General features: G+C 39.1%; 1 long non-coding RNA gene across 1 annotated transcript in view; it reads right to left on the bottom strand.

Annotated features, from left to right (window-relative positions):
- Window positions 1–12619: 12619 nt before the first annotated feature.
- Window positions 12620–26013, bottom strand: part of LOC308521207 — a 361054-nt gene continuing 347660 nt past the window's right edge. Inside the window, exons 3-4 of the long non-coding RNA XR_013996148.1 lie at window positions 15471–15509; window positions 12620–13358 (exon numbers count right to left, since the gene is read on the bottom strand). This is a non-coding gene — a long non-coding RNA (uncharacterized lncRNA). The remainder of the gene's footprint in view (window positions 13359–15470; window positions 15510–26013) is intronic.

Raw genomic sequence — 26013 nt, 5'->3', positions numbered from 1 at the left:
TTTTTGTAAGCGGTGCTGAATGATGAAACAAAAAGCGGGGGAGGATACAATTCAAACAGCCTGGTGATGAAAATAAATTAGTAGGGAGGCTCCTAAATGTCCAGGAGCTAATACCCATGCATGTGGCAGGCATCTGTTTCTCCTCCCACACTCTGCCTCTAGATGCAAACAAGCACAGAGGTTAGTGTTTCATTCTTTTAAGCATTTGTAGTACAGCGTCTGCTGTGTAAGTGGTGTGTAGAGGGAAGGATTAAAAAGAAATTCCTTATTATTACATATTGTGAAATGCTCAGTATTACTACAGCATGGTTTGAGTTCCCTTTCTCAGCATGCAATTCTGACAATTTGGAGATAGAAAGATCACTAAGAGACACAGATTCTTATGTACACAGAATGTCCAACACAGGCTGCCTATTTTGAATCCTGGCTTCATTGCATAGCTGTGTGACTTTGGAAAGTAAAATGACATTTGAGGCCTATTTTTTTTTTAATCTGAAAATGTATTCTTGAAAAATTTAAAAAAACAATTATAGTACTTATCTCATTGGGATGTTTTGAGCACTAAACAATATAATATAGGTAAAGCATCTAGCATAGAGCCTGATGCTTCTAAATATTCTCTCAGTTAGCTTTCACATATATATTTGATATATTTGTGAGAAAAAAAACTACCTCAAAACTCAGTGGTTTAAACAATAGGAATTTATCATTAAAGTTTATGGGTCCATGGGATAGCAGAGTGTTGGCTGACTTGGGTTCTGCTGATCTTGGCTGGCTAATACATGTATCTGAAGTTAGGGTAAGGCATTGTGCTCTAGCTTAGACTTGGCTAGGGCAACTTACTGAAAATATTGGGATATATTTGTCCTTCTCCCTCCAAGGATGAGCAGGCTACATGAATGTGAATGTTGGATTGGGCCTTTTTGTCCAAATTTTAATTAGCTGTACAACTTAACTGAAGCAATTCTGCTCCTGTGCCTTTATTCTTCTTCCAGTATTAACCCAGACTACTTAACTCAGGCACATCCAACATTGAGTAATATTAGCTCTATCAAATCTTTGCACATAAAATTCCTTATTTCTTCCTAAGGCTGCAAATGGCACAGAGTACTACATGAGTAGCCTGAAGTTTTGTGAATAGTATGAACAGTATCCAACAGCTTAGAGAAGCTATGACCTTCCCCACCTGTCAGAAGTGAGGAACTCAACACTGTATTTCCCATTACTTAGCTTTCCAGTGCCTTCCTTTCAGCTCATTCTCCTTTCAAATGTGAGATTTGGCATTGTTTTCATGATGATAGCCTTGAACATTCAACTTCTTTTTTAAAAAAACTTTATCTTTATTTTTGAAAGTATTACAGATGTCCCCTTTGCTTTTTTCCCCATTGACCCCATCCACCCCCTACCAACCTCTCCCAGGCCTTCACCACACTACTGTCTGTATCTATGTGTTATGCACATATACATATCAATTCCCCAGTTAATCTCTCACATCCCAGCCTCCCAAACCCACGTCCCCTCTGAAATTGTCTGTTCCATGCTTCTATGTCACTAGTTCTACTTTATTCATCAGTTTATATTGTTCATTAGTTTTCACATATGAGTGAGATCAAGGGATACTTATCTTTCTCTGACTGGCTTATTTCTCTTAGCATAATGCTCTCCAGGTCCATCCATGCTGTTGCAAATGGTAAGAGTTCCTTCTTTTTTACAATAGCATAGTATCTCATTGTGTATCTACCATAACATTTTTATCCACTGAACTTCTTAAATCCTTTTTTTCCTTTTCTGTTTCTTAGATTGAGTAATTTATATTACTCTATCTTTAAATTCACTGAATTTTCTTCTCTGTAGCCTATCTAGAATTTTTTTCATTCTCTTTCTATACTTTTCAGCTATAGACTTTCTATTTATTTATTTATTTGTTTGTTTATTTATTTATTTATATATAAGTTCAATTCTCTGTTCAAATTAATTTATTCATTAAGACCATTCTTTAATTCTTTAAGCATATTTTTTAATGTATAATAATACTTAATTTGAAGTCTTTGTCTGCCAAATAACATATGAACATGCTTCCTATCTTTTCTATTAATTGTCTTTTTTCCTGAGTATGAACCACATTTTACTGTCACTATGTAAGCTTTCTAATTTTATTTTTATTTAAAACTAGATTTTTCAGATACTATTGTATATGCTACTTTGCATCCTGCTGCATTTTGGAGAAGAAGGCCCAATCTAACATTCAGATTTGTGTAGCCTGCTCATCCTTGGAGGGAGAAATACAAATATCTCCCAATATTTTCAGTTACCTTGCCCCAGCCAGGTCTAAGCTAAAGCACAATGCCCTATTCAGCCTTCATATACATGTATTGGCCCAACCAAGATCAGCAGATCCCAAGTCAGCCAACACTGTATTCTGATCATTATTTTTACTTTTTGTTCTAGTAATTAACTTTCTTGAACCCAAACTTGCAGTGCGTAGAACATGACATACAACAGCTGAAATCTCTACATAAATTTATAGCTTCAACCTGATATTTTATCCCAATCTCCTTGGATTATCCTCTTAACTTAAAATTTTGCCATCAGAAGAGATTAGACAGTACTTCTACTCAGGCTTTTGGTTTTATCCTCTATCAGTCCCCTTAGTCCTGTAAATTCCTCTTCTAATTGCTCCGCTTGACTCAGTCTCTGTTCTCTGATCTATTAAGCCAGTAAGGTCTCAGCTTTTTGCCATGTGAGCTATCTATTTGAAAAAATACATCCATTAAAAACTAGCACAGTCATGAATCTCACACCCAATGCATCTCTGTTCACCAAAGATAGGTTCTCTCAGGTCTCTGCTTGCATTTTCATGAGTCCCCTCAGTCCAACTACTAGCATACATGATAAGCCAAGAACTTACACATAGAATATAGTCATATATTGGGCCCAATTCTCCTCCAGAATTAAATTCTATTTTTTGACACCTCAAGGTAAGAAGGTTGTGAATTTCTGCTGCCCACTTGTATCTTACAGCAACAAAGCCAAAGACTGGCAATAATTACCATTTTCTATTGGAGTCCTTTTTTTTTGTAGGATAAACTCTAATTTGGCTTCTGTCCAGTGTCTTTAAATAGTTGTTGTTTTTTTTAAATACTGTGTATAGACTTTATACAAGTGACCTACAGGATTGCTGTGAACACTTCACGTCACTGCCGTACCACAAGTTTTCTTCCTTGTGGGGCAATGGCAGCATTGCTGGCTCACTCCCCCAGGGTGTTTGTAGAGAATATAATAGCAGAATTTGGAGAGAAGTATATGGGGTCATATGCCAAAGCTATTAGTCAATCAAGGTAAGTGCTCAGAAGGTTGATAGATGAAAAATATCCCACTGTTGAATCACAAAACCTCTAAGAAGCTGACATTTTAAAAAAGAGGGAAGCAAATGGATGATGTTGAGAAACAACTCTGGGAATCAGGAAGAACATGTAGTCAACCTTCAAATTGTGATGGGGAATGAGCATCCTTACGGGTTGCAGAGGAAATTGTATCCTCACAATTGAATTCAGTGAAATGCAGGAAGTATGTGAAACGTCCCAGGAAGAGAATGGACTAGGTGGACTTGCTAACCATCAGAACTGTTAGACACAGTATCAGAACATACTTAGCAATGAGATCTGGCATCTGAGACACCCCCATATCTAGACTGCCGCTTAGAGCACCAATACTCATTTATGAGCACACAGTAGAAACTCAATCAACAGTAGCTGTTGCTACTGTGAAGCAAGAATTCAGAAGGCAGAAGGCAAAATTTTGAGTAGAGAGGAGAACTACAGGGATGTGTGAAGAAAGGAAGCACTGGCAATCACAAGGATTCAGGAACTGGGAGGAGTGGTATCGGCAGGTGTACAATTTGCAAACACAAAGAGATGAGAGGTGAGTGGGGTTTAATTGACACTTATTTATGGAGAAATGATATACTCGTTGTGGCCTCATGGAAATTTAGTGAGTAAGAAATAACCACAGTCTCTCACCCTGACTCCCTCTTTCTAATTTCTCAGAGAGGCTAAGCTAGTTGAAGTCACCCCATCCACAAAGGACACAGGGATAAACACAGTGATTAAAGTTGGGGCCTCTCCCCCATTCCTCCAGCTCAGGCAAGGGCCAATGCTTCTTTGTATAGAGCTATGAGGGTAAGGAAACTCAGCAGACACAGAGTGTTGCCTGGAGAAACAAAGAACAGGATGTGCACATTAGTAAGGCCTAACTAGGGTGTTGAACTCTGGGACAGGGTGCCGGGGTCCAACCCCAGCAGGTCCAGGGGTCCCCAAAGGTGTGAACGGAGTCGGCGAAGAAGGAATGACACAGAGACAGCGTTCAGTTGATCAGCAGCCTTGCCAGGATCTCTAGCCATAATCTCCAGCCAAGTTCTGTCTAGGATCTCCAGCGAAGTTCTGGTTAGGATCTCCAGTGAAGGTTCTGTGTCCATGTTCTCTTGCTAGGTTCTCCAGCCAGGTTCTCCAGGTTCTCCAACCAGGTTCTGTAGCCATGTTCCCTCGCTAGGTTCTCCAGCCAGGTTCTGTCCAAGTTCTCCAGCCAGGTTCAGTCACCAGGTTCTAGTCAGGTTCTCTTGCCAATTTCTGTAGTCAGGTTCAGTCCAGGATCTTTTGCCATGTTCTCTCGCTAGGTTCTGTCTCTAGGTTCTGAGGCCAGTTTCTGTCCAGGATCTTTTGCCATGTTCTCTCCAGCGAAGTTCTTCTGTCTCTAGAGAACGTTCTGTGTAGGTTCTGTGCCTAGGTTCTGTCTCTGTCGGTTCTGTCTTCTTACATCTGTATTTATACCAGTTGATTCCAATCCTATCAATCTCTATTTCAAAGGTTAGGGCGTTTCTTATCTCCATTCCAGGGAGTAAAGATTATGTAGCTTAAGCATGATTGTTCGTAGTTAAAGTGATTAATTACCCACCTGGCACTTAGTTGAGGTGTTTTATTCCCTCCCTAACTTCAGGGGAAAATCCCTACCTGGGGAAACAATCTTTCTCAGAGAGGAGACCTTGGTTAAAACACATAGTGCCAAGAAGGTGAGCAAACATTTTAAGAACAGTATGCCATATATGCCAGGTCCTTTGAAACAGCAAGGATGGACCGGCTCCCGGCAACAGGGAACAATGATGTCCCTAGAATTTCTACACTGTCTATCTCAGGTCTCCAAAGGAGGAGGAATCTAAGAAATAACCAAACAGCATTTTCTTTTAGATTGAGATTGCTATATAAAATAAGAATACTACAGAATACTAAGAATTCCTTAAAACTTTATTATTCTAGAACACGAAGAGAGAAAAAGTATAGAGAATAAAAACAATAGTCATTATGTAGGGCAGAAAACTTTAGGCCTAAAACTGGCATCTAGTGATTAAGAAGCCTATATGGTGTAATGGCTAAAAGCATGGACGCTGGAGCCTCAGATCCTGGGTTTGAATTTCAACTTTGTCTTTTAATAATTACTTTTTAACTTAATTTATTAAAATGCTGTATGCTTAAGTGTCTTCATCTATGAAATTTAAATTATGGTGACTATCACACATAGTTCTTGTAAGAATTAAATATATATATATATATATATATATATATAAAATATTAAATGGTATGTTAATATATAATGATTTATAAAGGCATAGAATATTAAATAGTTTATTAAAAATATGAAGTAATTATTAGTAGCTTTTAATTTGAAAAGAAAAACATTGCAAATTAATTTCAATAATCTATATAAAAGAATGAGCAGAATGAGTATCATATGGCCCTGGATTGGGGTGTTAGCCCTTCCACATGCCAGCTGTGTGGGTAGGTGTTTCACATCCTCTCTGGAGACCCATTTCTCTATCTGCAAGATGGATCATCTCCTGATCCAACTAGCTCATGAAGTTGTTGTGAAGATCAAACCAGATAATGGGTTTAAAAGAGTTTTGTACACTGCAAAGTGCTTGGGGGAAAAAACATAGGTGTATGATAGGAAAATATCTTTAGCTTAACAAAGGATTCTCCACTTTTCCACAATAATTTATGAGGTCACATTTTCCTCTCCACTGAAGGGTTTCTATTAGGTTCACTCTGTTAATCAAAACACGTGCTCTGTTTTTTTATGTTGATTCCAAGATACCACGCAGTAGTTGCCTGCCTTTAGTGGAAGGATTATGTGAATACTTAAAATAAATAACATTGGTTCTGATCTTTTCATTAGGAATTTGAGAACATGGAACAGTTTAAGGTTACACAAAATTTACACAAAATGAGGGCAGTGAAAATGAATTCACAAAAATTCAGTAAAAACATTTTTGTCTTAACAGATGACCACATCCTGGTAGAGAAGTGCATTCCTAATATTTGGGCAGCAGGGGCCCTTTTTCAAAAATGTTGGAGTGTTTTTTGAAAATCCTTGTGCGGAAGAGAGGCAGTGCAGGCATAAAACTGAACTTGGCCTGGGATAAGTGTTCTTAGTGGATTCTTAAGATTTTGTTTTATAAACTCCTTAAATGTCCACAATATTTTAAAGCAAAGAAATGTAAGTCGACAAAATGGCCCTCTGTTTCCTTAAAAATTCTAGCCAATCCTTGTGGTTATGAAACTGCATATAAATAAGCAAACTGACCCTTTTCCACAGGAAGTCCAACACAATGTTTACTTGATAGGACCTTCGATTATGCTTTTCTAGAGTGATGGTTCACAGCTTTCCACCAACTCTTTGTGGAAGTCATTTGTGTTGTTGCTGTTGTCTGTATTTGTTAGGAATGCCTTCAGCTGCAAGTAATGATCTATAACTAAAACTAGCCTAAAATCAATTATTCATTGTTCTCTAATATCAAGAAGTCTGGAAATAGATCATTACTGTTGGTGTTGGTTCAGTAGCTAATGATATGAGAATCCAGAGTTAGTATTTCTAACATTAACTTGACTTCATGACTATGCAATGGCTGCAACTGCTCCAAGTATCACTCACTTATTCATGTAGAGAGATGGCATTGTGAATGGGTGAACAGGGAGCACACAGATCGTGGGCAGGGAATTTATCTTCAGAGGGTATCTGACTGCATCTCTATTCAGCCCCTGGTTGAATTTTTCTCATCACTTGACATATAAGATGTTGGTACTGTCTGCTATAATCATTTTTTAGAACTACTTTGCACGAATCTACAGAAATAAATTGATTGATTCATTAAACTGGAACACAGTCATGTGTCCATGTGAATAGTGAAGGGTATCTAGATTAATGGAGTAGAAAAATAAAAACACTCACAAATCTCTCTATATATATAAGCCTAAGCACTCAGAATGCCAGAATGACTGGTCGCTATGACACGCACTGACCACCAGGGGAAGACACTCACTGCATGAGCTGCGCCCTGTTGGTCAGTGTGCTCCCACAATCAATCTCCTGCAGCTGGTCAACCTCCCCAGAGCCCTCCCAATGGGTGGTCCCTTCCCCTGTCCTGTAGGAAGGCCCCAGCTGGCAGCCGAAGGCCCCAATCGACTCTGATTGCTGGCCAGACCTAGGGACCCCACCCATGCACGAATTTTGTACACCAGGCTTCTAGTATTAAAATATTTGATCAGATTCACTATTTCTTTCACCAATGAAACATTGCTCAACATTGCACCATAGACATTGTCCCAAATCTTTCATATTTAAGCCTGCATCATTTTCTCCACTACTGTAACAAGTTGTGTCTACTTTTGTTTAGGCACTTGTCACCTTCTACTTGAACGTCTGAAGCATTTTGAAGACAAGAATGGTAATTAATTCCCATATCCCTAAAGCTTAGTCAGGGCCTAACACACTGGTGTTTGATAAACACTTGCAGAATCATTGAGTTATTTAATGACTATATAATGCTATTGTCAGTCAAAATGAACAGGTGCAACCACTGTAACCCCAGGCTCAGGCCTGAGATTTCACCTTTCTACCTTATTCTCTCACTCACTAGGTTTCAGTTTTAAACACCACTGACATAGCAAAGAATCCAAAATCTTCCTTCAAGCATGGAATTCTTTCCCAAATTCATATATACAACATGTTCTACTCGGTATCTTTACCTGGTTGCCTAATACACACTTCAAACTTAATTCTCTCTTGATTCTTCCTTGGCTCCTCCCTTTCAGGTACCTGCCAATCTTCTCATTCTTTGTACATGACACCACCATCTGCCTAACATCTAGGATTTGTTCTCTCTCTCTCTTTAGCCAATCCATCAGTGTATCTGATTGACTCTAGCTATAAAGTATATCCCAAACTGACTTCTCTCCTTCTTCCCTGGCTGTGCCCTGGTGTCAGGGTTCTTGTCCCAGCATCAAGAAGGGTTCAGGAATCTGGAAAAGGCTGTGAGCAGATGACATAGAAATCCAGAGACTAATAAAGAGTCCAGAGACAAGATATAATTTTGAAAGTCATTGGAGGTCAGAGGACCTTCAGCTAAAGGAACTGAAGACTACCTCCTTGCCTAGGACCCTTGCTTTTATTAACATAATTTGTCCTAAGGCAAGGTGGAGATAATACACTTCAAAGGGTAAGGTTTCAAAGGGTACAAAAGCATTGTCAGTTTGGGGAATAGCCTACAGCTGTTCAGGGTGTTTGGCCAGTAGGAGGCAATAACATGTAGATTAAGATGCCCTTTAACTGTCTGGCAGCCACAATCAGTTTCTTATTCAGGTTTGGGGAAATGCCTTTAGCCATTCCCAACAGGTGACTACATGTGTGACTCAATCCTGTTGAGTCCCCAAGCCTCATCAACCGTTTGATGAAACTCTTGAAATTATGACATGCTGGAATTGGTTCCCGGCACACTGGTCCATGCTACCATCTTTTATCACCTGAAATGCTGTAATAGTCTACCAACTAGTTTTCCTGCCTTCACTCTTATCCCACTGCCATTCAATTTCCCAATTGTTGGCAGAGCCATCCCTTATCTCATAAATCAGATCATGTCATACCCCTACTTTAAAGTTTTTACCTTAAAACTTTCCCATTGCCTCCAGATAAATTTAAACTCCTAACTCTGGTTCTTCCCTGCTTAGTTTTTCAACACCTAGAGCTCTTTTCCAACTTCTAAACTATGCTCCAGATAAAGCCTCCTTTTTAAAGTTCCTTGAACACACCAAGGATTTTCATTCTGACTGCTCCTCCTCCACCCCCCCCCCCCCATTTATATTGCTCTTTCCTGATCTTTTCATGGCTGGGTCTTTGTCATATATATCTCAGCTCAAATATCATCTTACCAGAAAAATCATCCAATCACTTGTAAAAACAGCAGCCTATTTTAATTTTCTATATATCCCTAATAATTAATATTTCTTTAAATATTAACTCTCCTTGGTATAAGACTGGACCTTGCCTTCTTATTCACCAGTATATTTCCAGTGCCTAGAACAGGGCACATATTAGACACTGAAATATTTACTGGTTGAATGAATACTTAATCACATCATCTCTTTCACTAGCACAGGACAAAGAAACCCCAAAATCAGTGATATTGGGGGAAGTTATCATGTTTCATAATAAACTTGAGTTGTGTTTTCAAGTTGGTCTACTTTATTGGATAGTCATTTCCTTGGGCCTGCCTACCCATTTTTTTTCACTTTTTTTTTTATTGCTTAAAGTATTACAAAGAGTATTACATATGTGTCCATTTTTCCCCCCACCCTAGACAGTCCCCTAGCTTCCCCTATGCCCCAGTGCTGCCTACCTATTTTTACTCCAGAACAATTTTGTCCCAAAGTAGCTTTCTGTGATGCCCAGGACAGTAGTTATTAGCCATGTGTGGCTGATGGGTGCTTGAATGATGACCAGTATAACTGAGGAACTCAATAGCTAGTTTTATTTAGTTGAAGTTTAAATAGCCACATGTGGCTAGTGGCTATCATACTGAATAAGGTAGTGGTGATGTGAAAGCTCCTCCAGGCAGTTTCTGGGTCTTAGTGCATCTCGGCATCCTCTGTACTGAGCCAGTTCCTGGTGCAACACAGGTGATTACTCAGACTGACATTCTTGAGTCAAGCGTAGCACTAGAGGGCAGAAGAGTGAGAACCGCTGGCCTTAACAGAGAAGGGGCATGGAATCCACATTATGTCTCTGCAGAGAAGGCCCCCAAATGGTGTCTCTCCTTCAGTGGAGTCATGGAAATTCTAAAGGTCTTAGGGCTACAAGATAGAAATTCAAGATGCTCACCAGCTAGTCACAAGCTGTGTGACCTCGGGAAGCCACATAGCCACCTTAGAGAAAAAGCCACCAGTCCTTTATCCTCTCCTGTAAAATAGTAATAAAAAAGAATACTGCCTCTGATCCACTGGATTTTTATAGGCATCAATAGAGGCCAAGAATAGAAAAACCAAGCCGTAAATTGTGAAGTGGTCTGTAAGTATATGGTTTTGTTATTAGTCCCGCAGATTAGTCCTGTTGGCAGATAAATATTAAGAATTAGTTATCAAACATCACATCATCTAGACAGCCCTGGCCCTGGAAATGCTGGCATCTGCTCGTTTTACTCCGTGATGGAAAAAAGAATAAATAAATCATAAATGATTAATTTAGACTTCCCTCCACGCCTCCCGTTAACAGCTCAAAAGCCCCCACCACACAGCAGGCTTGGTGATGAACTGGTGTGGTAGAACCTTCAAGACGGCGGCTAACCCTTCTCCAAGTACAACCAGCTGTAAAAACAAATTTAGCTCCACCAACTCTGCAAAGGAGCAGAGCCTTTTCATAGGTTAGAGATATAATGTTCACCCCATTCAGAGGAATCCAAACCAAATACCAATGGCTTGGGGTGGGGGTAAGAGGATATTAGGCATAATAGACAGATTATCTGCTAGTTTGCTGAAGGTGAAGGAAGAGATATTTGTCATAGTTTTGCTAGAAAATGAGACTTTATCAAAGGGAGGGAGGGTGAAAGGTCAGCAGTTCTATTGGTGCGATTATTATCTTTACATAGCTGGAGTGGCAAAAGAAATGATCCCAAACAGAGCAAAACAAAACAGACCTCACCAAAGCACTTCAAGATGAGCCCCAAGAAGCCTTCACGCCAGATCCACTGGCTTCATCTTCATTTATCATCTCGGGCTTGTTGACAAGGGCTGAGGGGCTTCTCCATCCGTCCATGCTGCAGGAGCTTTCGTCTTGGCAAACCACTCAGCAGACAGAGGGGATGGTTATGTTTCAAGAAACAGTCATCATAATAAGAAGACCCCCATTTTTGAACACTCACCATAGCCCCCAAACCAGGCTTTCTATTCATTATCTGAATCTACAAGTCGCAAAATTAGTGTTATAGTTACCGCTTTGTAAATGAAGCAACTGGGCTTTCAGCAAATCAGCACATCATAGCTGGTGTCAGGGATATATCTGTGTCTTGAGAATTAATAAGTAGAGTAATGAATATCATATCAAAAGCAACCTCTTTTGCCCTAACTGGTTTGGCTCAGTGGACAGATCGTAGGCCTGTGGACTCAAGGGTCTCGGGTTTGGTTCCAGTCAAGGGCATGTACCTTGGTTGTGGGCACATAGCCCAGTAGGGAGTGTGCAGGAGGCAGCTGATCGATGTTTTCTCTCATCAATGTTTCTAACTCTCTATCCCTCTCACTTCCTCTCTGTAAAAAAATCAATAATATATATATATATATATATATTTTTAAAAAGCAATCTCTTTTATAAAGTCTTTACTTAGTGCCTAAAAATGTACACATGAGGGATTTGATCGTCATTGCCTAGTTGGCATTTTTGCTCACATTCCTATCTCCTTGGAAAACTTAAAAATTTTGAGAAACATTTATTTCCTCCCAGATGGTTTTCTTTGGTGTTTCCCTTGCTGCCCCAGATAAGGAAGGTGGGCTACCTGCCTGGGCCAGGGCAATTTCTCCAGGCTCAGCTGATAACATGTCCTCAGCCTCTGTCCTAGCATCTGATGCATCCTCTGTATAGCTATTTAACAAGTGCATGGGAAGATCTGTCTAGCTCTTATTTTACCTTCCTCCACAAACATGGCTTTTTAGAGTTCCCCATTTCTTTAGATCAGCATCAACCCCTGTGCAACGAGAATTTTTAAAACATGCAATACCTGACTATTCAGTCAGGAGCACTAACCTCTTTTCCCTTGGATTGCCAAATCAAAAAATGACAACAGCCAACACAACAATAACTGTCTGGTGTGAATGAACCAAAATTATATCTGTGTTTTTGTTAGATTGGCAAAAAAGTATATTTTTTGGTCTGTTGCAAAATTTTAGTAAATAGTTTATGTGTGCCATGAAATTTAAAAGGTTGAAAATCTCTGTTTTAAATACAAAATAAGGTTTTTCACATGCCCTTCTCAGATCCAAGAAAAAAAATCCAGGACTGTTAGTTCTCATGCCACTTTACAATACACTGGCATCCCTCTTCTTTTAAATATAATCTATATTCAATTTATTTAAACTTTAAAAAAAGTTCACCTATTTCTTCCACACCCCACTCCCCATATCTGGCAACCACAATTCCACTCTCTATATCTATGAGATTTTTATTCAAACAGTATGTGTCATTTCACTTAGCATACAACCCTCAAGGTTCATCCATGTTGGCACAAATGATAAGATTTCATTCTTTTCTTAGTTGTTGCCATGTCTTGGCTATTGTAAATAATCCTACAATGCACATGGGGGTACATAACTTTTCAAGTTAGTGTTTTCCTTTTCTTTAAATACCCAGAAGTAGAATTGCTGGATCATATCATAGTTAAGTTTTAATTTTTTGAGGAACCTCCATACTATTTTCCTTAGTGGCTGCATCAATTTACATTTCAACCAACAGCACACAGGGTTTCCTTATCTCCAGATCCTGGCCACATCCCATTACCTCTTATATTTTTCAGAATACCCATTCTTACCTGTGTGAGGTGATCTCTCATTGTATATTTGATTTTAATTTACATGATGATAAATGATGTTGAGCATCTTTTCAAGTACCTGTTGGCCATCTGTATGTCTTCTTTGGAAAAATGTCTGCTCAAATATTCTGTTCATTTTAAACTCAGATTGTTTTTGCTATTGAATTGTATGAGTTCTTTATATATTTGGATATTAGCTTATTACAGATATATGATTTTCCAATATTTTATCCCATTCAAAACCATCTAACTTAGAACCATCCGCATGCCCTCATGTCCTGTGGTTTTGGTAGATGCTTTGGCAAAGAAGACACTGAACGTCACCAGCATTTTTCCGAGAATGTTGAGTGGAGACATGGTTCTAGAGCCCAGGAGCTGCACCTGCTTTGGTTTTCCTCTCTCTGGGTCATTTACTGATGTAGTTCATCCACACCCTCTTCACACAGGAAAACACGTGGACAACCTGGCAGAAGTGGGGAGACAAGCGGAGGAGTAGCACCAGCAGAGACATGGGTCAGATGGTCCTGACTTTAAACTCTCAGCACACCTATTTCAGGCAGGTCACTCACACCCTCTGAGCCTGGTCTATTATCTGCAAAATGAGGACAATGGTACCAGTCTCATGGGCCATCATGCCTTCTTAAATGTAGCATATACTATAAAGCACTCAAGAGAATTGATTTCCATTCAGCTTCACTCCACCAAACCTTCAGGATCATGGTCAAATCTATGATTTCCTAGTACTAAAGAGCCACAGAGCTATACTTTTCCATTTGGAGAAAAGTACTCATTCTGTGAATAACTTAAGGATATTAGAATTGTAGTATTGATTCAGTTTAAATAGAGCTCTATGCTTAGGTTAAGTACTGCTTCCATGTTGGTAGAGTATAAATTTAAGCATTTAGTATAAGTGAAATTTAAGGGCAGTGGTACTGATTCAGTTTAAGGAAAGTAGAGTATTGATTCAGTTTAAGTAAATTGATTCAGGTTAGTAGAAGCTAAAATGTATAGGTGAGCCCTGCTATAGAACAAGAGCAAAAGGATGAGGGCTTGAGGGAAGGAAAACAATTTTTATCTGACTCTTGGTTCTTTCACCATTCTCTCCTACCTCCACCTTTAAGACCACCACCTGACACCAGTAGGATCCCAAGCTCTCCAAAAACTGGACACAATGTTATGTAATAAAATACTCCTAAGTGTCACTTATTTTATCAACATTTAATAATCACCTGCTATATTCCAGGCCTTGTGTTAGCTGGTCAAGACATAGGCACTGTTCCCCAAAGAACTCACAGAGATGGGATAAACAGGCAATACCCTTGGGCTTAAAAAGTAAGAAAAGATTCATCAGCCATGGATCCTTCCCTCAAGGAATTTATTCAAGACTAATGGGGAGGAGGAAATCTTGGGCACAAATGGAGCCAATGATAAACACCCAGGATGTTGGGGGAGAATGTCAGATATAGAAGGTGATGGCTAGGACATTGGAAACTACCACAGCCCAGGTAGAGGTAAGAGAATAAGCAAAGGTTTCAGAAAGCAGAACATGTCAGTTGTACAAAAGGCATGGGGAGTCGAGCATCTGAATCAGCCTCCCTGGTTCAGCAAACAACCCACACCACTTGGCTTCCTCTTTCACTCCAGTTTTGCATTTGATCTTTCCAGGTTCAAGTTCGTTTGTGCACCACTTTGAAAAGGGCCCAAGAAGGTCCTTCTGATTCCTCTGCAGGCTCCTTATGTCTCCTGCCCAATGCACCAGTTGTATCGTCCTACACACAGTACCCTGAAAGTAACAGCTCTCCAATCAAGGGACATCAAGTAAAGCAATCCAAACACAAAATACCCAAGTACATTTGAATTGGAGATAAACAACAAATTATTGTTTTAGTATAAGTATGTCCCATGCAAAATTTAAGTGATACTTATATAAAAACAAATTATGTATTGTTAATCTAAAATTTAAATTTAACTGGATGTCCTGTTTTACCTGATTATACTTCTTTAATCCTTCATTGATATAACACACTACTATTTTTTGATTCTCATTTCTCACCTCCATGCACTTAACATAGATACATTCTCATCACCTCTTCATAGAAACTAAATGTTTATACCACCCACCACAATTAATATGTTGAAGCCCTAACACTCAGTATGGCTGGGAAATGGGGCCTTTAAGGAAGTCATTAAGGTTAAATGAGGTCAAAGAGGGAGGGTTGATCATATAAGGTTAGTGTCCTTACAGGAAGAGATATCAGAGATCTTATTCTTTTTTTCTAATATATTTTAATTGATTTCAGAGAGAAAGGGAGAGAGAGATAGAAACATCAATGATGAGAGAGAATCATTGATCAGCTGCCTCCTGCACACCCCCTACTGGGATCTAGCTTGCAACTCAGGCATGTGCCATCACTAGGAATTAAACCATGACCTCCTGGTTCATAGGTTGACACTCAGTCACTGAGCCACAGTGGTCTGATGAGAGCTCATTCTTTAAAGAGGAGGTCATGTAAGCTCGAAACAAGATTCCCTACATGCAGCAAGCCAGGAAAAGAGGACTTAGAAGGAAACCTACCTTGCCAGCACCTTGATATGGACTCTGCAGTCTCTAGAACTGTAAGAAAAGAAATTTCAGTTATGAAACCTCTCCGCCTGTGATATTTTGTTCTGGCAGCCCATGCTGACTAACCTGCCCCTTTACACAGCTCTTCAGGAATTAGTACGCAGAGTATCACACATAAGCGCTCATTATTGTTGCTGAATGAATGACAGTTCAAGTCACTTGGGATTCTGTTGAATAAAACAGGTGCCCACCTTCTCTTCTAGGAATGAATCTGTCATAATCCATGCCTGCTAGATCCTATTAACACATCACCCCATATTGCCCATGCCTGTTCATTTGTTTGCCTACTACCAAGGATCCTGGGAGACAGGGACTGAATGTCAGTCATTCATGTCTCTAACATGAGCCAAAGTCCCTCCCACCCTGAATGTCACAATTTCTAATGGCACACACTCATGAATAAAAATGAAATGTAATATTAACCAAAGCACTTGGGACTTGGGGTTTTAATAGTTCTGAGGGAACTGAAATCATTTTCCAAACACCTCCTTCAAGTTCTCCAGCTTAAATCTTTCTCCAGTGTAGAGACCATCCACATGTCTGAGTGCACATGTCCGGGGACTGCTGGGATGGGATCAAATGTTTCCTGTCGGCACTGGGTCTCCACAGTGCTTGGAGGGCTCCCAGTGACCCTTAGAGCCGGTGTGAAAGTGGACCAGCAGCCAGATGGCTTCACATTTCCACATTCCTTCAGCTTGTTTTCTCACTGTGGCAGACACCCAAGAGCATCCCAAATCCTCAAGAGAGATGGGATTTCAGGAGAATTTGTTGTTACTTTTGCAAAGAGGGAGATGTGAACTCTTGAGCCCTATGAATCAAGAGAAGGTTTAAAATATATCAAAGATTTTCAAGCTATCTGCAATGATATTTTTAAAAAATCCAACAGGATCATTTTTTTTTTTTAATAAGCTCTTCCACCTGGGACAAAGGTGCCACACATACCCACCCCTGAAGATTAAGAAAGGTCAGGGATCACAGAGTCGTGGTCATACAAACAGATTATCCTATTTCCTGAGACATCGTTTATGTTGCAGCTGCCTCTGTGGAGGAAGATCATGAATCACATTGTTCTCCACTCTTCTATTTGATCCGACACCATGTAAACAAGCAATGTTGAATGAGAAAGAAAACATTTCAGGCAAATGATTTCAATACAGTTGGAACTGCCTACCTTGTGTAAGCAATCTGCTTAACTCAAGGAACAAGGTCTGATAGTAGACAGATAAAGTTTGGGGTGTGAATATATTAAATGGATGAAAAACAATTATTTAACACCTATTATATGACAGGCACTGTGGTTTATTTTTCCCTACATGTGATCTTATTTCAACCAACGACCCTTGGGAAACCGCTGTGCCTTCTATTTTCCCTAATATAAGTGACCTAAGACTTACTTTGCCTAGAGCAAACTCATTAGTCAACAGAGCCAAATATCAACAGTACAACGATTGAAATTTCTTTTGAGAGCCAAATTTTTTAAGCTTAAACTCTATAGGTAGGTACATTGTTATTAACTTACTTAGGGTACTCCTAAGGCTTAGGAAGAGCCACACTCAAGGGACCAAAGAGCCGCATGTGGCTCTCGAGCCAAAGTTTGCCGACCACGGGCCTAGACCATCATTATGATACTACTTTCCATAAATTGTAGGCGAGAATATATGCCCCAAATCATTTAATAAAGGGACAAAGTCACCACTTAAATCTATTCCTCCTGATTCTAAGTACTGAAATTAATTCAGTGAACATTCCATTGTAATCAGTTATGCAAGTGATAAATAACTATAGAATAAAAGAATTCATGAGTTATCTTATTTGATCTGTATCTATTTTTGAATTAATATAACAGAGATACAAAGAGGTTAAAGAATTTACCTATTTTCACAAGTCTCAAAAGACAGAGTTGTGATCTTTTCTCTCTCATGAAACAATTGAAGGATGAGAGAAATCAAGTTTAATATGATGAGGATGAGATGGCAATAAAATATTACAAGGCCCCACCATCTGTGATAAGTTGGTTTTGGATTCCTCTCAAAAAAATAATGTTTCTTAAAGTATTTGTAAATGACTTTTTTAACCAGTAAAATTGCAGTAAAATGGTACACCTGATATAAATGTGAGATCTATCTTCTGAGTGATTCTTGTAAAAGTTCTCAATTTGGGGGAAATATGGGGATTGTAGTTCAGCAATGAAGACACCAAGCTTCAGGGTAGGACTACCCAAGTTTATGACCCAACTCTTCCAAATACCACATGTAGGCCCAGAGAAACACATCCACCTCTCTGTGCACCAGGGAATGAGAATAACCATTATAACTAGTTCATTTAGCATGACGATGACTTAATAAGATAATTCTTCCAAAGCACATAGAAAACGCTGATGTATAATATAGGTGGAAAAGTAAAAAATGAAATTACTAAATAAAAACCAACTTTTTAAATGGTCTTATTTTATTTTACTAATATCATCACAATTGTGATTAGATAACTGACATTGAAATTAGGATTATATCACTGTGCCTTCTATTTTCCCTAATATAAGTGACCTAAGACTTACTTTGCCTAGACCATCATTATCACTCAAAGGAATGAGCAAATCAATAAATAGTCAACCATATAGATATCATTCATGGGTTCTAAATCAGCATGACATTTTTAGAGAAAAATGGGCTAATGTTACCAGCAATGGACAAAGCATTGAATCAAGAATTAGCATAATTTAAGTCAAACCTTCACTCAAATTGCATCATCTCTCTGGGTCTTAGATTCTTAATCTTCCCACAAGTGACTTGAACAAAATTATCTGTATAATTGCTTCCATTTTTCAAATGGAAGTTATTACCATTTTAAAGTTGTTTAGTAATATACAAGTATAAGTAACCATTATTATTATTATAAATAATTTGATGTCTTCTTCTTCCTAAATTACTGCTTTAGTCATTAAATCCAATTACCTCATTATCTAAATTCATATGAATTATCATATAAACCTCAGAGGTCTATACAAGAATGGCTTTGAAGAAACCAGCGTGTCACCTGATGCATTCATAAAATAATCAAAGTGTTGAGACCATATGGCAAAAGGTCCAGGGTTCGCTGCCTCCCTTCCCCAAATCTCTCCTTTGACTTCCATTTCTATTCCACATTTTACAGTATTTATTTACCTTCAGCTAAGAGGAGACCCTGAAGTCCCTGAAGGGGATGTAAAGAGATTCAGTTCTGAAGAGGGACTTGGGAAAAACCCATATTTCATGCCCAATGGCATTTGGAAGACCGTCGAGCTATCTGTTGGGAAGTTTCTTGCAAAGAGAATAAACAGAGAGTTAGAGGGTGGCCGGCAGGCATTTGCCTTCCCATCTGACTTGAAGCTCTCAGCACCTCCAGCTCACCATCTGCAAGATAGATCATCAGAATGTAACAGACCATTTATTCCGATGACCTTGTTTTACTGATGCAGAAATGGAAGCCCTGAAAGGAAAGCAATGTGCCAAGGTCACAGAGTGAGTTCCCGATCAGAGACCACACTCTCAGCCATCCCTCTCCTTCCTTTAGGTCAAGCAGCATGAGCTTATGACAGGAAGAATTTGGATAACTGTGAAAAACAGGGCTCTGTTTGGTCTTTAGCCACGCAAGGAATTTGGTTTGCAGGAGTGGAACAATCATTATTCTTTATTCAAATGCCGTGCGTTTCTTTTAAACTGTGGGTTACCTGCTGTTTCCTTCTTGTGAAACAAGGATAATACTGTATCTACTTTATGGAATCGTTGCTGCATTAAAATGAAACGTGATAACATGCTAAGGAGTAGAGCACAGAGCCTGACTCCTCGTACAGACCCTAAAAAATTCCTATTCTCCTCCTGTGACTCCACAGAGGTGGTGACAATCCCAGGTCAGCCCCCAGCATCCAGGCCTTTCTCAAAGAACACAGGGATATTTCATGCCATGGCTGCCTTTCAAATACTTCTTTTGTCACTCACATTGTAGAGGGGTTCTTTGCTGGGGGATGGAATTCTAAAAAACAATCATTATGAGACATCTAGCTAAAGGGTATAGATAGAACCCCCCCACACACACACACACACACAAGCACACATCATACATTTACATCCCTCACACTATCCATCCTCTCCACCCTCAAAACATAAAGAAAACACTAAAATGACAGGTAAATTATTAGGGAAGGCAGAAAAACATAAGGACAAAGGAGAGAGAAGAGCACAACAATTTTAGAAGCTGGAAAGCAGATGTCTGAATTGTAGTAACTACCTTAGCAGACCCCAAAGCAGACCCAGGCTGGCAGCGAAGGAAGCCAAGAAGCCACTTGTTTTACAGCAGGGAACCCCTGAGAGGCTGGGACACTGGCAGCATTGCGCTCCTCTGAGGATGGAGAGAAGGTGGGCAGAAAAGCAAGAGTTGCGGCAACTGCAGCAACGCTGTTGAAAAGCAGTTAGATCACTAGATCCCTTTCCCTCTATCAGCAGCATTCCCCTCACCTGGATAGAAAAGAGGGCTTATTCCTAAAGAAGATAAAGCACAGGGTCTCTGGGCAGATGGACACCAAGAACAGTTGGGTGTGGCGATAGGGGTGCCACAGTGAAAAGAGGAAAAACAAGTGAACATTCATGTGCTCAGGGCTGAGACATGGAATTTCCTCCTTTGCCCTGCGCTGAGCTTCCACAGTCAATGTACGTTCTGAAGATCGGAAGAGTCCCCTCTGGAGAATTGGATTAGTGCAAAGAAAAGACCTAAGAAATACTGGATTCAGGAGTTCCCCAGTGAAAACAGCCAGTTAAGTCTCCCTAAGGTGAAAAAGCCAACGACAAGCTCCTCTGACACTCAGGAAACTTCTACTCTAATCAGACATCAGTGTCCATCTCTATAGATTGGCAGCCAGCCAAATCCACCTGACAGCATCTAATGTGAAAGTCAGAGATGGGGGGGGGGGGGGGAAAGAGAGAGAGAGAGAGAGAGAGAGAGAGAGAGAGAGAGAGAGAGAGATTCAGAAGACAGACAAAGGGAGAGAGAGACAGAGAGGCAGGCAGAGACAGACAGACAGACAGACAGGTAGACAAAGAAAGACAGAGGAAGAAATTAGAAGAAAATCACAGAGAACGTTTTTTAAAACTACAACAATTGGTATTTTTCATGAGATAAGAGGCTATATGTAATCTACAAAACAAGGAAAGGGAGCTATGAAATAGACTCTCAAAGAGCAACAAAAAGACCTCTTGGAATTATGTGAAATATGAAAGAATATAGAGAAATATGAGAGATTTGAAAAACAACAACAGAAGCTTTTGAAGATAAAATTCAGTAAATTTCTTAAAAAGTACATTAAAATAATAGGGATAGAAAATGGATGAGAGAAAAAATATGACATCTAAAATAGTCAATATTCAAATAATAGGAATTTTAGTCAGAGAGAGTAGGAAATTTGGAGATGAATAATTCTCCAAAAAAAAAAAAATAGACAATTTCCCAAATTTGAGGCAGATGAGTTTGTGTCAAAGGGCTTTAGCTGGAGATAATTATATATATAAGCTTCCAGACAAGGGGCCAGGTATTAGAGAGAAGGGGATACATTTTCCATACAAAATCAAGCAGCAGCACAGAAAGCTCAGAGGCAATGGAGAAAAGCCTTAAAAGTTTGGAGGGAAAGAGATTTGCCTCCAAGACTCCTATGCACAGGCAATCGATTGATTTCATATGAAGATATTTTCAGACAAGCAAGTACTTAAAGTTCTCGTTTTTTGTTTTTGTTTTTTATTTTCCTCAGAAATCACCTAGCAAGTTTGATGTATTTGCTCTAAAGAAAGGAGTAAATTCGGGAAGAGGAAAGAGTGAACCCCAGGATCCAAATACGAGAGTTACAAAACTGTTGGAAAATTCAGAGTTGAATTCATCATAAGTACATAGAAAATAAGCAAATGAAACAAACAAAAATTAATTGACTTCATGGGTCAATATTCTGCAGTAAAATAAATATAATCCCATGATCTGGGTCAACTAAGAAGAGCATTATATACATAATAATGTAATACTGAGCTTTAAAATTGCTAGATAAGTATATGGGGAAGACGGAGCAATAGGAAATATTGGGAAGGGTAAAAGAGATAAAGAAGGGATAGCAGTCTAGGGTGGATGAAAGAAAGCAAAATCCCATTTTCTTCTCTATTGGGAAGTCAATGTATGATGTCAAAAACAGAAAAACCTAGAAATATAATCGTGTCACTTGAAAATATTTATGCAATTATCAAAGAATTAGCTCAGAAAAATTACAGTTGCCTCTAGGAAGAAGGTAGAGTCTGGTTTGGGACAGGACTACAGGTTTTCTGAAGTCTCATGTATCTATTGGATCCTTTCCAAACATATGCACATGTACTTTTGATAAAAGTAAAAATTAAATTAAAAACCAGAACTTTCTGAGCTTCCTCTCCAAGACGTTTCCATCCCTATTAATTAGTAGTTAACTGTTTAATTGCCTATTTTATTTTCTCCTCTAACCATGAACAAACAAGGTCCATATAATCAATAAGTTTGATGCACGATGTCGTGTGTTCCTTCCAATACACACTGCATTTAAATCCTCAATACTGAAATTAAGAAATGTCTCTGTGTACCACCTAGAATCACTCTACTCTCAATGTCCACCTGCCCACCTCACATTGAGAAAGAACACTTTCTGAACAGATTCACCCATGAAAGTCAGCCACTGCTCTCCATTCACCACTAGGGGGAAATGTTGGTCTTCGGGTCCAATGGGGAACAGCTCCTTCAGGCCTTGGGTAGGAATTATGAAGCCTTGGCAGCATCATTTTTCTCTTCTTGGAGCGTAAAATGCCAGAGCTTGAGGGGACCTCGGAGCCCATCTAGGTCAAGAGTCCGACCTCTCCCTCTCTACACGGAAAGAAGCCTGCATCCAGAGATGAGCAGTGCTTTCTTAGGTCATGGGATATGGAAGCAAGAAAAATCAATGCTAAAGCCAAAGTTTTCCTATGTACTTAAACTGTGCAAATCAGGAATTAAACAAGAGAGTAACTCAGAGGATTTGCTTTGTGCTACAAGAGCAATGAGCTGGGGGAGGAGAATAAAAACTAACATTCACTGAATGTCTGCTATGTGCCAGGTGTGCACTGAAAGTTTTCCAGGTGCCAGAACTTTACATTCTCCACTCTCCATTCTTTATTCCTATCCTGAATTTGGGTAGGAACAGTCATTACCCCCTTGTACAGATGAGGGGATTAAAGCACAGAGAGGTTAAGTTACTCACCTAATGTCACACAGGCAGTGATTAGCAGAGCAGGGATTCAAACCCAGACTGTGCAGCTCTGAAGTTCATGACCATGACTTCATGCTCACTGATTGCCCACAGAAGACACGGAGTTTACCTGTGCACATGGAGCAAGTTACCTGTCCTCTCTGGGGAAGTGGGTCTCACTTCACTTTTTGCTTAGATGAGATGCTTTCTCCCACGAACCCCAGAGATCTTCCAAGATGCCAGGCTGGTAGGCAGGGCCTCTTCAGGGTCCGAATGTTTTCTGTCCCCAGTGTCTATCATGGTGCCTGGCTCTGAGGGTTGGCTCACTCAATATTAACTGAGTGAATAAATATTATCCTAACTACTCCACAAACCAGCCAGGTGCGGAGAAAACATTCATGTCACATCTCATAATCCCTATGGTTTCAGAAAACTCTACAAAAGCTATCACTGTCCATGTGGTCTCTCTGAAGACTGTGGAGTGTATCCAACCCAACATCTAATCCTTCCTGATTCTCCCACTGCCCTCTCCACCCCTCCCACCCCCGCTGTGTAAGACTGTTTTTCAGTCCATAAAACAATCATATCACCATGTACATGGGCAGGATCCTCAGCCCACTGCATCGGATCAGGATCACATTGTGAGCTGACGTGTCACCAACATACAAAACACCTGGAGGCTGCATCGTCTACTGCTCTGGGCCAGCCAAGTCCACATCCTCCCTGTTCACAAAGCTTCGAGCTGGTTTAGTTCAGTTCCTCAGAACACTGGGCTGTAGGAGGGGAGGGCTCCTGTGCAAAGAAGAGGGTTTCCTGAGAGGGTTACAGAGAGGGAAGTGTCCTCCCAAAGACTGGATGTCTCTGCATAGAATAGCATGTTCCATGAAGAATCCCCACGGAGTATCACACTGCCTGCTGGAAGGTTTGAAGTCATTCAATGCAATTCTAGAAGTGGAGGGGATTAAAATGTCCCTGCGTTACCCCCTCTTATCCACCTCCCATGTATTTCCTTTTCACATTGACTTTATTTTAGTATACAGTTCTGAGAATTTTAACACATGTATAGATTTTTGTAACCGCCACCACAGTCAAGAGATAGAATGTTTCTGTGACTCCCCCCAAACTGTAGTCACATCCCTTCCTCTTCTTTCACTTTTAGAGAACATCGATGTGTTCCCCATCATTCTAATTTTGTCCTTTTGACACCATCATATAAATGTAATCATAGAGCTCATAAGTTTTGAGATGGGCTTCTTTCACACAACATAAAGCTTTTAAGATTCATTCAAGTTGTTTTGTGTATTTCTCTCTCTCTCTCTCTCTCTCTCTCTCTCTCTCTCTCTCTCTCTCTCGATTGCTGAAAACTATTCAACTGTATGGACATACCAGTTTGCTACCCTGAGAGATATCTGAGTTATTTTCAGCTCAGGGCAATTTATAGAGCTGCTACAAACATTCATATGCAGGTTTTCTTGTGTGAGCAAAAGGTTTCATGACTCCAGGATAAATGCTAGAAGTAGGATTGCTGTGTCATATGAATATGATAAATGGATGTTTAACTTGATAACAAACTGCCTAAATGTTTTCTGCAGTAGCTGTGCCATGCTGAGTTTGCACTAGCAATGGATGAGTCTTGCGGTGGTTTTGCATCCTCTTCACAGCTTGGTGCTGTCAGTAACTTTTTTAGGCATTCTAATAGTTATTCACGGTTATCTCATGGTGGTGTTAACTCATATTTCCCCCAGGGCTTATGATAATGAGCATCATTTAATCTGCTTATTTGTCTTTCTGTATTCTCCCTTTGGTTAAGTGTATAAGGAAATATTTTGCCCATTAAAAAAATGTTTTTTTGTTTTCTCAGTTAAATTTTGAGAATTTTTATATATTCTGCACATAAATCACATATTTGTCACATATGTTTTTAATTACTCTTCTCAGTCTCTGACTTGTCTTTTTATTCTCTTAACAGTGTCTTTCATATATTTTTAAAAATAAATTTATATGAAGTTCAATTTATCATTTTTTAAAATTTTATGGGTCGTACTATAGAGGTAATATCTAATAACTTCTCGCTTAACCCTAGGTCACAAAATTTTTGAAAAGTTGTATTGTTTAATACTTTACATTTAGATCTGTGATCCATTTGAGTTAGCATTTGTATAAAGTGTGAAATTTAGATTGAAGTTTATTATTTTGCATGTGGATTCTCATTGCTTTCAAACAATTTATTAAAAAGACTGCCTTTCATTGAAATGCCTTTGTATCTTTGGAAATAATTAATTGGCTATGTATGTGTTAGTCTATTTATAGATTCTCTATGGTCCATTGATTTATGTGTCAATTCCTTCAAGAACACAATATCACCATCAGTGCAGCTTTCTATGTCTTAAAGTCAGTTGCTGTGAGTACTCCAACTTTCATCTACCATTTAGACAAGTTTATATTTGCCTTTCTATAGTAGTTTTAGAAATAGAAAACATGATGTTAGCTCTAGATTTTTTGTAGATGTTCTTTATAGGCTTAAAGAAATATCCTTCTATTCTTAGCTGGCTGAGAATTTTTATTATGAATAATGCTGTATTTTGTCCAATGTTTTTCTGCATCTATTGATATGATCATGTTTTTTTCCTTCTTCTTTAGGACAATGATTTTCAACTTTTTTTTATCTCATGGCACACACATCTAATTACTAAAATTCTGAGGCACACCTAATAATAATTTTTGCCACTCTGACAAAAAACAAACACAAATAGATATAATTGTGATTCATTCATACCAGACAGCTATTGCTGTGTTATCCGTTGTCTTTTTTTATTTCACAATCTAAGAGAGAAAGGTCAGTGCCCTTGACTAAATAGTCAGGTATTGCATGTTTTCAAAATTCTTATTCCACAATGGCTGAAAATCACTGCTTTAGGCTGTTAATATAGTAGATTGCATTGACTGATTTCCAAATTTTGAATCGACTTTGCATTCTCTGAACAAATCCTATTTGGTCATTATGTATTATTTTTATTTTCTGGGAGGATTTGATTAGCAAATATTTTGTTGATTTTTGTGTCTATGAGGAATTAGGTTCATAGTTTTATTTTTGTAGTGCCTTTTTCTGGTTTTGATATCAGAGTAATACTACCCTCATAAAGTGAGAAATGTCATCTCTCCCTCTATTTTCTAGAAGAGCTTGTCCAGAATTGGTATTATTTCTTCCTTATATGTTTGGTAGAATTCTCTAGTGTGTCT

This window comes from Myotis nattereri (genome assembly GCF_964212035.1).
Source record: "Myotis nattereri genome assembly, chromosome: 1".
NCBI classification, from domain to species: domain Eukaryota; kingdom Metazoa; phylum Chordata; class Mammalia; order Chiroptera; family Vespertilionidae; genus Myotis; species Myotis nattereri.
Note: the sequence above shows the minus strand (reverse complement) of the source record. Positions and strands in the feature narration are given on the sequence as shown.